Source organism: Gobius niger (assembly GCF_951799975.1).
Source record: "Gobius niger genome assembly, chromosome: 17".
Classification (NCBI taxonomy): domain Eukaryota; kingdom Metazoa; phylum Chordata; class Actinopteri; order Gobiiformes; family Gobiidae; genus Gobius; species Gobius niger.
Genome location: NC_136868.1, coordinates 22,025,051 through 22,040,423, shown reverse-complemented (window position 1 = coordinate 22,040,423; position 15,373 = coordinate 22,025,051).

The window sequence follows — 15,373 nt, the reverse complement described above, 5'->3', positions numbered from 1 at the left end:
ACCTTGGAAATGGAAGCAATGACGGTGGGCGAGAGCGGGTACACCTTGATCATATTAGCACCCATTGTCGCATGTGGCTTAATGGCTCCACGGAACAGGATATTGACCCAAGCAAAGCACGCCTCCCCGGCTTTATGATTCTTATCAGAAGGAACGAGGCAGCCGATGCCACTGAGAGCGATACTTTAGGCGGTCATTCATTGTAATTTATCACTCGGGCGGGAAGTGAGATTCCTATATCCATTAAGAGAGGATAGATTCACGGTTCCCCAGTGGCCATTTAAGTGTGCAAGAATGTCCACAGAGGGTCAATTCTCCCTGAAACAGCCTTGAACCTACCTTGGAAATCTCAATATAATCATTTCATTTTTTTTCTTTAAGAGTCAATTCTTGGTATGCTGCGCTGGAAAGATGACAAAAGGTTTTTTGCCTGTGTGGAACAGTTCAGTTGCATTCTACGTAACCAGTTAAAAAGACACATTGTGCACCTTGCTTTCAGACACTGTAGTGAGATTATTCATGAAAGTATAATAAGCCATTATTTTAATTCCGAGACATCAAGTTTATTAATTTATCGGTCATTTTTCCTGGTACCGTTCTTAAAAATTGGCAGGTTTTCTCATACCTTAAGGTTTTATGTGAAAATGTCTGTTAAAATAAAATCTGGTGATATAGTGCAACACAAAAACAACAAATGACTTCACACTCATTGGCTTCAAGTTCTTGCTTGCCGTTCCCGCTTATGTGACTTTTATTCCAGCGTGGGGGCTGAGGTTCAGCACACATTAATCCATTTAGAAAGAGAATGGTTCCCACAAAAGGCAAAGAGGAGCGGCAATGGGGAAGTGGCATGTTCATCTTTGAAGTTAGCATCTATCAGGATGCGAGGGAACGGATTAAGGTCACACTTGGTGATTTAGCTATTTTGGCGGATCCTGTCTTGCATTTTATTCTTGCTCTTAACCAAGGTTGTTTGCCATTTGGAGGGAACTTAGCAGACGCTGCTGTATTTCGATTGGATGTGCACTAGCCAGGGCAGAGTTGTTGGTTATTTTTTAAGATGGCTACAGGCTTGTTGAGAAAAAAAAAATAAAAAAAAATCAAATGACTAGATAAGAGCTTAGAAGTCTGCTTGGAACTGCTCCATTCCCCCAACCTCACCCTCTGCAACTCCTTTGTAGAATCTTGGACGCAGTGCTCGCCTGTGCGCGCGGGTGTGTGTGCTTTTGAATGTTGTGTTCGTTAGCTATTTTGTGAGCTGCGCCCGGCCTTTGTTGGCATGGCGATGATCAGCGGGAAGCCTTCACTCCAATTTGCCATCGTTTGTCATTGTTTGCCCCAGTGACATGGAACACATACACACATGGGCGAGACAGTGGTCCACTTCCTGAAGCGCTCGCGGGTTGACCTTGTGTCTGCAGCTCTGGCCTTTCATGTCCTCCTTTGAGCAATGGGGTGCCGTCTGTACCGGCTTCTAGACAGTGGACAAGAAATCAGATATTTCCACACAATGTAAAAGCTGTTCACGCAAGTCAGTGCCTCATATGTTTTTGTTGTGTGCTGGCATGGGTGCAACCAGTATTTTTAAGTTTCACTGCAGTGCACAACAGAGTGGTTGGCATCCTGCCTCGAAGCAAACAGGTGACAGGTTCAATTCGCAGGATGTTACTCCAGTATACACTTCTTCCCGCCACCCCTAGACCATTAATATATTTTCCCGTATAGTATCTATTTTTTGCATAAATTCCCAAAGCAGGAATGTTGGTTGCTTTGTCGGCTATCCTGCTTTTGTCAGTTCACTCTGTCATACTGTACACGTCACAAATAGGTGTTGTATAGGTGTTTTTAACTTTCCTCACCAATATGGATTAATTTGTTGTCAATGTGGAAACAGGTTCACTTGAAAAATATTAGAGGTCGATATAAGGCTGGTGCCGATTTTTGGGGAAAATATATGCCGATATGTACGACCAATGTTTATGACTGAGTTTTTCAAATGGCTTGAGTATGAAGCTACTGAACTTAGGGCTGCTCGATTATTTAAAAAATAATAATCACGATTATTTTTATCATAATTGAAATCACGATTATTTGTTGCCTTTAAAAAAGTCTATCTTTATTTTATTTATTTATTAATCAAAACACTATGATGATATTGTATGTTTTCTGGACAGTCATAAAAGTACAAATGATTTCAAGTACGCCTTGATTAAAGAGAGGTCCCTGTTTCACACCTGCCCCCTGCTGGCCAGCCCTCACACCTGCGCAAGTAAACTAAGCAGTGCGGCCTGATGACATCATCACACAGCGCCGTTTGTTTTTATGTCAGACAAAAGCATGAGCCATGGCACGTGAAAAGCGAAGAGAAAATAATACCAGCGGCCTGAAATAACACAAGTCTGCTTTGCAAAAAAAAATAAAAATAGAAAAAATAAATAAATAAAAGAATTTGAAAAAATATATATATACAAAAAAATATATATATAATCGATTTTTTTGCGATTATGCTAATTGTGTAATCGTTTACTGTTGTAATCGAAATCGTAATCGAATTTCGATTAATTGCACAGCCCTAACTGAACTGTAAAATGTGTCTGTGTTGAACTGTGACAGCTTTGTGACACTTTATTAGGGGCATAGGGCTGATTTATTCGAGACATTCATGTTTAGTAGGTGCTTCAGAGGGAGCTTGTTTTAAAGACAAAAATCAGCAGATTCCAAAACATCTTTTTCTCTTATGGTTACGAAATTATAAGCAAAAGTCTGCAACATAAAATATGTAAAACCCAATCCGAGGTAAATACTGCTCTGACTGAGCTCTTTTGAATGCAATAAGACAGAAGTCTCCTTTGGTTCACTTTCGGTTCTGGAGATATTAGCCTTTTTTCGGCATTAAATCGGCCAATTGACCTCTAAAAAACAATCACTGGATCACTTCCGACATAATGATTAAACCACATGTGCAGTGCAGATTATTATGCAACTATTTATGTAACAGCATGAACTGAAACGCAAACACTGAGACTCTATTTGACCCAGTCATAGCTTTTGTTCATGCCTCACTTACTTGATGCTGCTGTGGACTAATCAGTATGAGTACCGGTACATTCCTAAAATTTGTTTTTCTATGCCCTTCCAACAAAATTGATAGAAAAACAACGGTGATTCCAGCACACAACATCTGCTTTTAGCTAAAATGAATGTTATGATCTTCAAAAGAGTTCTTGCATTAGTTCCACTAACTCAACAAACTCCCTCTGACTGCTCATACTGTAAGTCCTGGCGGCCCATGGTGTGGATTCATTTTGGTGATGGATGGCAGTAGAAGGGACTCAGGAGGGATCCTCATGCACTTGGAAGTGGTTTTGTTCCATTATTTTGGGCTGTGTGTCCTGGCTGGTTGCTGGCACACTCAGTTGCCTTTCCTGTCTGGTTTTAAGGCGGCTATGCCAGAACCCTGCGATTGCGTAAATATGTTTGGGCATCAAGTTTGACAAGTGAGTGGGAAAATAATACTTCCTGGTATTTCAGACAAACAGGAAGATGAGTGCGCCCAACTGACACAGTGGCACCAAACCCCTATGATTTCTTGATCAAGTTCCAAAAAACAACAACATTATTTTGAGTACCATTTACTACTTCTAACGTTAAGCACATTTCATGTTAGAAGACACTGAACTCTTATGTGTTTTGCTTTTTCTGCACTATAGAATACATATTTCCTGAGTCATTTCTGTGCCTAATCAAATTTTTGGGGAAAATTAGCGTAAAAATACGCCTGCACAGCCTGCGGGATCCTGTCATGGAGCCAGTGACTAATGCTTTCGTTTACGGCAGGATATAGGAGAAGTCAAGAATGTGGGATATCTCAGTTGTAGATCAGGTAGTTCACCGCTGTTCTGCAAGAAACCGTGGCCTATTCGGACTGAACAGAGCCATTTACGAGTGGCTGATTGCATCTCTCAACATACTGGCTACAATTAGATCTGTGTTACTGATTACCCCGCAACAAGTGGTTAAGTTACCGATGTGCAATGGTACGTTGACTCCAACAAATAGATCGTATTTTGTTTGACAAGACAAGTAAAAGGCTGTTTAACCGACTTATCTAAAAACCCCTCACTTTCAGAAAGCAGCATGGGAATTTAGCCACACCAATGTGCAAGTACGTTGAAAGAAAGAGGTTGTTGTGTTACAATGACCAAGGTTATTCATTGTCAGGGAAACATTTACTTATTTTTTTTCTTTTTTCCCCAATAGTGAACATTTTCGACAGTTTTTAAACATTCAACACCAACACTACCAACAACAACACCAACCAAAACACCACCAACAACAACAAAAACAACAACACCAACAACAACAACGCCACCAACCAAAACACCACCACCAACAACAAAAACAACAACACCAACAAAAACAACACCACCAACAACACCACCAACCAAAACACCACCACCGACAACAACACCAACAACACCACCACCAACATCACCAACAACAAAAACAACACCAACAACAACGCCACCAACCAAAACACCATCACCAACAACAAAAACAACACCAACAACAACGCCACCAACAACACCAACAAAAACACCACCACCGACAACAACACCAACAACACCACCAACAACAAAAACAACAACACCAACAACAACACCACCAACAAAAACATCACCACCAACACCAAAAACACCACCACCAACAACAACACCACCAACACCAACACCACCACCAACTGTAAGAGAATTAACAATGGTGTTCGAGAGGATAGATGAAAAACAGGCAGCAGTCTGGATGTCTTATACAGGAGAAGTTTATTTACCATCGGTGCGGGACCTGGAGACATGAACTCGAGACGTTGCGCTAGTCCTACCATTCAAGTCTGTCTATGCTTCCACAGAAAAGGGATAAATACCCTCTCAGAGCATCATACTGATACACAAGAGTCTGAGCACCACAGTCAAGGCTATGACAGAGATAGTACGACTGTACAGCTTGACCCAGTACGATAAATAGCGATTTAATGTCATCCTATAACACCAACCACACCACCAACAACAACGCCACCACCAACAACAACACCACCACCACCAACAACACTACCACCAACAACACCAACAACAACACCACCAACCACGCCACCACCAACAACAACGCCACCGCCAACAACACCACTACCACCAACAACACCACCACCACCAACAACAACATCAACAACACCACCAACAACAACACCACCACCAACAACACCAACAACAACACCACCAACACCACCACCACCACCAACAACACCAACAACAACACCACCAACAACACCACCACCAACAACACCAACAACAACACCACCAACAACACCACCAACCACACCACCAACATCACCAACAACACCACCACCAACAACACCAACAACAACACCACCAACAACACCACCACCAACAACAACACCACCAACCACACCACCAACAACAACACCACCAACAACAACACCAACGACAACACCAACAACAACAAAACCAACAACCAATAACAACGACAACAGTATTTTGAATAACCTGGGTATTCTTCAGAATTGAGAGACAAGATGAGATAGGACTTAATTGGTCTCAAGATGGAGAAATTTATCCAACAACTCTCAAGAACAATAAAGGGTGTAAACAAAGACAGGGAAAATGTGTAAAGAAATAATAGTAAATAAAGGTGTCTTCCGTATTAATGAATAAAGAATGGGCACAAAATATAAATAATTCAATTACAATAGAATATAAGATAGCAGAAAATAAAAAAAATGTCAAAGTTGTGATTGATAAAGTGAGGTTTTCTGGCTGCCCATATTGCAAAAGTCTGTTTTGGTGCCCCCCCTCAATGGACTATTTCACAATAGGGGGCCAAAACATACAAACATGTGATCTATACATTATAAACTTTGAGCAAAGGTTTAACTTTCAGCTTTGGGGGTCCTCTGGTGGACTTAAGAACCTGTGCACGTGCATTGTCTGCAAATATGAAGAAATGGCTCCTTTTGGATACTTAAGTCACATCCTCTGCGTCCTGCAACGCTCTCCGTCTCATGCTTTGCCACTGATTCAATCTGTTGCCCGAGTTTGGCTGCCGTGTGCGAGATGAGAGTGAATATTAAAAAGAGGGAGATACTGACACAGGATGTAGCTCCTTTTTCTTGCCTTGCCTTTCTCTTCAGCCCATTATCCTGGCAGGCTCCCCATGACTCCTTTTCACTCTGCTGTCTCACTGTCCAGCCTGTCAGAGACCCTCACATCAACACTTCACAGCAGTACAGACATGCTGACAGGCCATACCAAAGAGGCACTCACATGTTTGATAGCTTTTGGCTCGCAGTCGCACAGTAGGTTGTAGTAGTTGTATTATGTACTAGTAAAACCTGTTGTCCAGTTTCAGCTTTTTAGTATTAGCACCACTATTTGTAGTTGATACCCACTCTATGATCGTTTGTATAGTGCTATCTTTCTGTGTTCTTGGGTTTCTTGGTCTGGGTCTACCAAAACAAATGTACTGTTTTGTAAATGTGTTTTGTTGTTTTTTTTTTACCATTATTTGACATTTATTTGATAATTTACCAACCATTCTTGGGATTTTTTTTGTGTGCTTTTTCTGTGGTTCATATTAGGAAGGTAGGAAGGGCTTTTTTTCTGTATATGCATTCATTATTAATGAAGGAAAAAAACAGTTTCTAGTCGATCTGTTATCTTTTTCTTTAGGTCGAATGTGAAATATTGTACGGTACCGTGCACATGTCCATCCACACCATAGCGGAACGGAGCATGCCAGTATTGACGGGATGTGGTCCTGGCCTGACTACAGACAGAGCACGCAGGGGAGGAGACGCCAGCTTCTGCCAAGTGTCACGACTGGACAGCACCCCTGGGTCCTCCTGTGTGAGGAGGCCCATGTGTGGCTTGTCTGAAAACCAATCCAAAAATCGTTCAGTAATCCCACAAACACTTCAAAAAGGTCGGTGTCTATTAGCCAATCGTTTGAAATATAAATGATCTAACAACTGATCTTATTTTGAAGAATTACAGATCTTTTTTTTCTCATTCTCATTGTAACAAGTAACTCATGCCCCTAGAGGCCATTAGCGCCACTGCAGGTGTCGTTGCATGTTGCAGTTTTTTACTTATTAATTGTCCGTGAGAGTTAATACTACACTGACAGAAAAGACAAAGGGGGAGAGGGATATTGTACATCCAATTACACAATGGAGATATTTTTTTTCACTCAAACTTGGCTGTAAATACTGTTAAAATGGCGCTAGCCCACAGTTAGCTTTGCCCGTTAGCCTGTTTGCCAATTGTGGTTTTCTGGCCAGAGACACCAGGGGGGGATGAAAGACCCCCCAATCAGCCCATGAACACTTGTATTACCCCCAGAGGGACTACGAAAAGGATTTATTCAGGTAAACAAGTTACTTAGTACTGCTTTAAATAAAACAAAATATCACAATTTCTTTCAATTAAAGTCACTCTAAATGAACAATCTGTGTATATTTTTTTCCAGAAATCACTAATGAAATAGCTTTCCGATGAACACTGTCACATTTGCAAGGTGACTCGACAATCTGGATGAAGCTAATCGTCTGAAACAGAAAAATTCTTACATTGTATCGACGGCTGGGAGCAGAGCTATGTTTTATTGATGGTATCTAGGTCATGGTCAGATACCGGTCACACCGCGGCACTGCTCTCCCTGCTGGATGGATGGCGAGAAGGTCAAACGACTCGGCAGACGCGTATTACTTTTAAGTATTGTGTTAAAAAGGCCACACTTCCCTGTGGCGCCGTGCCACACATGCTGCAACAGTTAGAACCCGCAGGAGGCTCCCAGAGATGAGCGAGTCCGCGATACAGCACAGACGCGGGGAACTCTTAAGATCCTTCAAGGGGAAGAAAGTATCCAACGCAAGCTAGATTTATGAAGCGCTGAAACACTCCGCGATGCTCCTTTCTTGACAAAAAACACATGATTGCGGCAGTGAACCATAGCAGGATGTACAGAAGAACGGAGGACAGCGTTTTATATTACCTTTGAGAGTTGAGGAGAAATTGCAATCCTTCAAACTTTCAGGCACCTTTTTCTGCTGCACCAGAACTGAGGTTTTACCAATGTCAGAGTGCTTTCATGCATCATTAGTCGCCAGACATATTGTCAGTTCCACCCAATAGTTGCTATTTGATAGTCTACAATTTACCTGACAATTTATTGCTCCTAGAAAGCCCAAACATATACTTATACAGATTGGAATGTCTCCCATAGTTAGGCGCATGTTGTGTACGTTCAACACAGCTCTTTCCTTCAAATGTTTGGGTGTTGCTTCAATATTTACACCCGATTGTTTGTTAAATTGTAAAGCAGGTGTTCTCCTATCGCTCTACAAATCCGTCTATATGCAAAGGGACGGCTTTAGGCCCTTCTCCCCATGGCTTTTCATCATCTTCTAATTGCCCCATCTGCAGTCAGGGCAGTCAGGATCCGCATGAGCAGCTCGCCTCATCGCGTTGTATGGATCTTGATGCCCTCTGCATTCTTGTAATGACCTGTTTTTTACCACATCGACTTTTCAAATGCCTGTTCTTTCCCTAATCCAAAATTCTTGTCGGATTAGCACAGGGAAACAGATGTCCATAGTGTGTTTGTTGTGAATTTATAGATTGAGGAAAGAAATGATGGTAATATAAATTCTGGCTGTGTTATGATACGTCAAATGCATAGTGTCAGTTTCACATTCCTCTGAAAATATACTTTTCTCCATGGGGCCGCCCCTCAAGTGAAGTCGTGCACAGGTGGTTTGGAATCGCTTGTGTTTGGTTTTGGTTGCTGCGTACTTGATACATAAAGTCGTCAGCCTTTGTCTAGCTCCATTAAAGCGATATAAAAGATGTGTTTGGTGCATTACGCCACTGGTGATGTCCTTATGTTTTATAATGCAGACTGAATTGACGAGTTATATTTCAAAAAAGAACAAACTGTTAACTACAAGAGTGAAAACAGGATTTTATTTGGTCATTTGAAAAAGACATAGATAATTGTAGTCTGTGCAATATGCTTATCGCAGCCATTCAAACTGTGTTTTGATTCAATTAGGATTGAAGTTGTTGCAGCCTTATGTCTGTAATGAGTGAATTTGGGTAGCGCAGTGGCTTATTGGTTTGAACATTCATCGTTTTAGAGGTTTGCAGTTTTATCCCATTTCCAGCGTGGATGCTGTAGTTGTGTCCTTGGGCAAGGTACTCCCGCAGCTGTGGAGTATCTATAACATACAATTGAACATGACTGAAAAATGCATTAAAAAAAAAAGCTTTATAAAAAAAAAGAGCTTTATAAAACTGAAAATGGAAATACACAAAAGTTCAAACCTGCACAGAAAACGTGTTTTTGTTAAAATCTGCTATAAATATAGGCATTTTTTTGCGCTTGTTAAAGGGACTATAAAGAGTTTAAAAATGTTAAAATTAAGTATTTTCCTCCCCCTACATGTTCCAGCCATGTCCTAATGTGAAGAATGAGCTCAGACCTGTTCACCACAACTGCCTCTAAAATCCTGTACGGTCACTCAAAATGTGTCACTTCGGCCCGAATTGCCGTCATGCACGAGCTTAATATAGAAGGTGCAGTTACACATATGGCCTGAGGTGGCAGTAGTGAGTATAAAATGGCGAACTTGCTTCCAGCCCCTTTAAGTGATGATGTCATCGCTCTACTTCCTGGTCCAACAGAACTTTAGCCCTATTCACTAAAATGGGATTTTAACCTGCTCTACAAGGCTCTTTCCAAACATCTGATCACACCTAAATATTATATTTACTCTGGATTTCTTCTAGTGATGCTTTTCTAACATGAATTATCAAATTATTTTCCCCACACACAATGAAGGCTTATTTTGAATAATAAATATCTTTGCTTTGCCTGGAGAAATGGTGGGATATGTAATTTTAATCAGGTGTAAAACAGTGTTTGGGCTTTTATCTGTTGTTATTTCAGCAGGAGTTTCAGATAAAGTAGCTTTTTTTCTGTGTTGAACTCTCAAAAGAAGAAGAAGAAACTTTATTTGTGTAGCACCTTTCACAGACAAAATCACAGATAAAATGTGCCTCTCAGAGACACAAGAAAAAACAATATTACAGTAAAAATAGTAGCTTATCATTGTGTGAGATGTCACGCTAAAAGGGACTACATGGAGTTTAAAAATGTTGAAATGATGTATTTTCCGCCCCCTACATATTCTAGCAATGTCCTAATGTGTAGAATGAGCTCAGACCTGTTCACCACAACTGCCTCTAAGATCCTGCACTTTCACTCAAAAAGGTGTTACTTCTGGTCCGATTCGCCGTCATGCACGAGCTGAAGAAGGTGCAGTTACACGTATGACCTGAGGTGGCAGTAGTGAGTATAAAATCTAGCATCTAGCCCCTTTAACAGAAAAAGATAAGAGTTTATTGCTCTCTGAATCTACTCAGTGCACAGCGAGGTATCAACTCCTGATGTTTTAACTTCCACCGGCTGAAGTTTTGCTGTGAAGGCTTTACACTCAGGCCTTTGAACACGCCTCGTGAACAAACCAGCGCAATAGAAACTGAAGATGCTGGACGTACAGCAGATCTGTGCTGTGTTGTCATGGTTACGTCTGTGGATTTGAACCTTGGAGACTACAGCTGCAATCATGCGCTCCTCAGATGGTGGGTTGCAGAGATAAGAAGCGTCTTACTTGTCCTTTAATCTCAGCACGTCAGGAAAAACTTTTTACCCGGTGCAGACGTGCGGTAATTGGTCAGTAAATTGTCTGGTCTTTATGTGGGACATATGTTGCCCTGTCACAGTCAAGTCAACAACATTACATAAAATACGTTTTTATCCACAATTTAACAATCTTGATCACTGTTTATCAGCAATATGGCTGTTTTTTCCTCTCCCTTTTTCCAGCAAATTGTTAAAACTTTCAGCCACACGCACATTTGCCTGTTTGAAGCTGGAAATACATTCTCAGCTAATTAGCAGCTTTAACGTTTGCCCCAACATCTCTGATCAGCCATGTTGTCAGCACAGACATTACAGGCGCGCTCTTCATCAGGGACTGCTCTTAGATGTTGATGCTTTGATTTGCTCACTTTTAGCCAGCACTTGAGAGGCTGACCTTGCAGTAAAAGTATCTCCCTGTCTGGACTGAAGGACTGCACAGCCTGCTCCCTGGTGGGTGATGGTCTGCATTGACGTCCAGATTGGCTGTACAGCTCTTGTTCCCAGGCCATTTCATAGTATTTGGGAGTCCCCAGTTTATCTTTATCGATATCGAAGGTGCCTCCTGGTGTCTGATCAATGCTTCTGCTGAGATCATGGTGCTATGGCGGCTCAAAGAGATCAATAGTGGTGCAAAGTGGCCCTCGCCTCAAACTCCCATCTATAAAACACATTTCCTTGTGCATAGTGCAGCAGAGCCTGATCTCCATTCAAGCCTGTGCCTTCTATTTGCCTCATTTGAGAAAATTGTGCAATCCAGGCCTATTTCCCTCCTACTTCACCATTGATGTTTCAGACAGGAGTCCATGGAGCAATGCAAAGGCTGAGATCTCTATCGTCATTCAGTCTTCCGCCATTGAACAGTGTCTGTGGCCCATAGGATCAGCCGTGCTATTTAAAACCCATTTCCTCAGTACATAAAGGGGATACACACTTATTTAGTGGGTTAATAAGACGTTAGGGTAATTAAAACTGAACTACAGGGGGTAAATTGTTTTTCTTTTTCATGGGGTAACTGCAAGCAGTATGAAAATACCATCTCAATAGGCATGCATTATAACAGAAAACAAATACAAACACGGTTGAATATTAAGACAAAAGAACATTGACAGTTTACAACAAGGGTCCCCAACTAAATCAGCTAAAGGGTCTGTAAACTTTTCTTTCATAACTTTCAACATATATGTTCAGGGTCCGGACATATGCAGTCATTGCTTTTGGAAATGTTAAAACATGAACACAGATTGTTTTCAAAGCAGAACTGATTTTCAATGTTATTGAAATTGTTTAGATTATTTTTCATTCAGCCTTAGAAATTAAGAGGATGAAAAGGCTTTGGGGTCCAGACTAAGTCCTCTGGAGGTCTGGGACTTGACCTGGGTCCGCTAGTTAAGGACCCCTAAAATGTGTTTTTTTCCCTTGCTGCATATTGGCACCAACAGCAATATGTAATTATGTCTATATAATTATTAAACCTAAAAGACATGCTGCCTTCCATGTTTCTGAGTGTACCGTTATGATTTGTTGATGGAAAGTTGGTCTGCCTTAAAGGGACTATACAGAGTTTAACATTTTTTAAACTCATTATTTTCCCCCTACATGTTCCAGCAATGTCCTAATGTGTAGAATGAGCCCAGACCTGTTCACCACAACTGCCTCTAAAATCCTGCACTGTCACTGAAAAAGGTATTACTTCGGGTCCGACGTGCCGTCATGCACAAGCTTAATATAGAAACTGTAGTTACGCATAAGACCTGAGGTGGCAGTAGTGAGTAAAATGGCCAACTTGCATCTAGCCTCTTTAAGTTATTTCTGAACTTATTTACTTTAGAAATCTTGCAGCATTTACAAAACTGTGCACATCCAAAATAATATCATTTGAATAGTCCATAGACTCTGCAGCTCGTGGCCGGGGATTTCAAATCTTTGTCTGATTGTGAGTGCAGAACCTTGCCGATTTCTGTGGGTTGTTTGTGGTCAAATCTTCTAAAACCTGACCCTCGCATGAATCCTGTATTGTTCCCAGGCCCGTGAAGGGGATGCTGGGATAAAGATCTGAGGGGCCAGGGGATGCTCAAAGTGCCAGCATGGGGAGAATTTGATACCGATTCAGGACTACTGCACAGTGGAGGAAATATAGGGGGCTTAGGGACCTGACAGAGACATAATTCAATATAGCCACGGGAAGTCAAAGAAATCACACGCAAAGACATGAGGAGCAACCGCGTGCCCCACTGAGCGGCCGCCACCGCACTATACGCCAAACCACTGTGTAGTGGGTGTTATTGTACTGGAAGAGCAAGAAACAGGCCCGGTTCTACAGGGGTGCAAAAGGAGGCATTGCAACATCATTTTTAAATGTTTGCCCCCTCAATTTAAAAAAAAACAAAAGTTGTCTCATACAGCATTTCCATTGGGAGAATCTCTTTGAAACTCGGCCATGAAATGTTCAACCCCATTCATCTGATTTGTTATGTGACAAACAGCTACAATAGGATCAAGGCATTTTTAGTTTAAATTGTTGGTTACAACCAAAAATTTAAAATACAGTATGAGCTGATGCTTAGTGATGGACGTCTTCAGCTGCAGTTTTGTTGACAATCTTTAGTACCTTAATGTGTGAAGTTGTATTACATTATTCTGCGTCATAATGCTTAAATATTTCATCTCTCTGATGTGATGAGTGGAGGGAGGAGGCTGGGGCTCCAGTCCTGACCTTTCAACTGTGTTCTAATTACATTCATGTCCTGGCAGCAGCCACAGAACCAGGCCCAAGCCTTTCATGAAGTCACCAGTGGGATATTGTCCCAGCCGCCTGTCACCTGGGAGCTTGGCTGCCTCCATGTTCCCCTCCTGCTGATTGCCCACTATGCGAATAAACCAGACTCTGTGGAGCAATGCCCTCTTTTATACAAAGGCATCTGGCCTCTTTGACACGTCAGCCATTTTGGCTCAGATGAGTGCCAGTTTCACCCCTGGTGTTTCTAAACTTACTAGTGTTCGGGATGCAGGCAAAGCAGTCTGAGTGATGGTCAGCAGCCAGCTGTCAAGCTCCAGCTCAGTGTGGGCATTTACAAAACAGTGCATGCCTGTCATGGACACTGGCTTTGTAGATTCAGTCTGGAATTTATGCCCGACCAAAGGCTTCCTATTCCTGAGATGCTTCATTGCACTCTCTCTCCAAACGGAGGGGGATTGAATGTTTTATATAAATCCAGCTTTTGTGGATCACACTGTCAAAATAAATAGATTTTACATTCCAAATAATTCTTGTTTCGTGGGTGGAAAAAATATGCATAAGACGCTCCAGACCATTAACAAACCCCAGCAGCGTGATCTCGCTCCATTGTCTCCCTGCTTAAGTAAATTAATGACTGTATAAATATATAAATAGATATAAAATAAAGGTTTTAACGATCTAAATATTATCCTATGTATAAATGTAAAAAAAAAAAATCCCTATGGGGGAATATGGAGAGCAGGAGGAGGTTTCCAGAAAATTGTTGAAACTCACAATACTGAGTCCGACAAACTGGTTCCAGGAAGTTGCTTCCTGCTACATTAACTGCCAAGCTATCAAGCTGCATAGTATTCACAGAATATTATATGATCCTTTGTGTCAATTAGCACAGTTTTTTAAAGCAGTTTCTTAATTATGTGAAGAAATAAGATAAAATAAACTAAGTAAAGTCAAAAGTAGAGTTTAACTTGTGGGTAAACATCTGTTAATTAAGCCTTTTTAATGAAAAAGCCGGCTATTAAAAGTGAAGAAAGTCGTAAAAAACAATATTTTGTTTCTGGCACACAGAAAGCTATTCATTATTTTCTGTATAAGGCGTTTCACCAGGGGATTCATTGTTATGATGCTATGGAAAAGAAAAACGGATTGTCGCCTAATTAATCAGACACTTAATTAGTTGACCTTGTATGGAGTCTAAGCGCATCACTGCGGTTTTCTAAGTCAATTTAAGTGGCACAATGCCATCCTTCTTCTCACTATAGGAAAAGCACATTCCCCTTAAGCCTTGAGACTGATCGCAGGATGGACTTGTCAGGATATTGATAACATGCACACCAGTGGGTCTATGGGTCACATTCCTCAGGGTATGCCTGGAAAGAAGGAAGAGAAGCTGGACATATGAGACTGTGTAGGAGATAGTGTAACACTTATGAGGAGAGACACCAGCTGCTGAGATGTTAATTCATGTCAGGCCCAAACCAAACCAGGGCTAGTAAGTAACTGCTGAAACTACTTTGCATAAAATGTTCAGCTTTCCAGTTCCACAGCAAACGGGTTCATGAAGGGACAGTACGGGATCTAAACCAGGCTTTAGTGAAATCAAACCATGAACACAGAGCAGTGGACACTAGTTTCTAAAATACGTCAACAAAGACTTGAACTGCAAAGGGCACATTTTCATTTGATTTATTTATTTATTTGATAGCACATAAATGCACATAAATATGAACATCTGCCCTGAAACAGACGTAAACATGCCTTATAGTCACAGGGCCAATTTACATCCATAGAAATGCAACAAACAATGTGACAGAAATGAAAAGTAAAAGAAGAGTCACTTAATGGTCACAAGACTGGTTT